The sequence below is a fragment of the Pteropus medius genome, unplaced genomic scaffold (assembly GCF_902729225.1).
Source record: "Pteropus medius unplaced genomic scaffold, Ma_sr-lr_union100, whole genome shotgun sequence".
NCBI lineage: Eukaryota > Metazoa > Chordata > Mammalia > Chiroptera > Pteropodidae > Pteropus > Pteropus medius.
Genome location: NW_024344240.1, coordinates 4,720,362 through 4,721,787, shown reverse-complemented (window position 1 = coordinate 4,721,787; position 1,426 = coordinate 4,720,362).

Genomic DNA, 1,426 nt, shown 5'->3' with positions numbered 1-1,426 from the left:
AGCTGCTATAAATATTCATGTGCAGTTTTGTGTGGACATAATTTTTAAATCATTTGAGCAAATATCCATGAGCATGGTAACTGTTTCATATGGCGAGACTGTGCTGAGTTTTGTAAAAACTTTCAAATTGCCTTCCAAAGTGGCTGTATCATTTTGCATTACAAACAGCAATGAATGAGAGTTCCTGTTGCTACACATCCTTGTTGGCATTTGGTGGTGTCAGCAATATGGATTTTAGACATTCTAATAGGTATGTAATAGTATCCAATTATTGTTTTAATTTGTAATTCCCTAATGTCATATGCTTTTGACCCTCTTTTCGCATACTTATTTGCCATTTGTATATCTTCTTTGGTGAGATGTCTGTTCAGATCTTATACCAAGTTTTAAACTAAGTTGTTTTTTTATTGTTGAGGTTTACGTGTTCTTTGAATATTTTGGATACAAGTCATTTATCAGATATGTATTGTTCATTGTTAGCATAAAGAAAAACAGTCGGTTTATGTATATTTACCTTGTAACATGCAACCTTGCTATACTTGCAAATTAGCTTTAGGTGTTTTGGGTCAATTCTTTGGGATTGTCTACATAATCATGTCATCTGAGAAGAAACACAGTTTTATTTCTTCCTTTCCAATCTATTGTGCAACTATTTTTAAACGTCTATCTTATCAGCTAGACCATAAATTGAGGGCAAAGTTTTCATCTTCTTGTCATCTCTTTTCTGCTTAGATTTTTGTTAGTTTTATCACAGATTAAATTATTGTTGCACTAAATAAATTAGCTAGAAATGGAATGCTTCTAAGTTAATGTTATTTTGTATTCCAGTTACTCCATGCTAAATGTGGTAACCTTAGGTAATTTAGGTAAACTGTGCCTCAGTTTCTCTGTATGCTAGCAGATGTTGTATTTCTTATCGATTGATGTAAGGACCAAATAAGACTAGAAACATCAAGGTCTTAGGACTGTGTCTGTAATACAGCCCTAAAGAAATTCAGATTTTGTGTTAGGACACAACTATTTCTTTTGCGCAGTTCTACATATAACCTTCAACAGCCAACATACTTTAGCTTAGATGGACAAAAAGTAATAAAAGCCAAGGAAAAAAGTTGTAACAAAGAGGGCGGTTAGTAAGAGGAATGTCTCAGAGCCTGTGGAGTGGAAAGCGTAGTGACTACAGTGGTGGCGGAGGAAATCTCCAACACAGGCTTGCAGACTCTCTTTCTACCGGAGGTGATGGGAACCATGGGCGGCAGTGACCGGGCCCATGAGCATGATCTATTGGGACGTTGGAAAAGGTGGTGAGCATAACCGGTGGCAGCATGTGCGGCTCTGCGTTCCCCTACCTGGAGAGGCCCCACACCCGCGCCGCGTCGGCCTTACCACCCCGCTGCCCTGTTACCATGGGGACGGGTCACCTGACCCG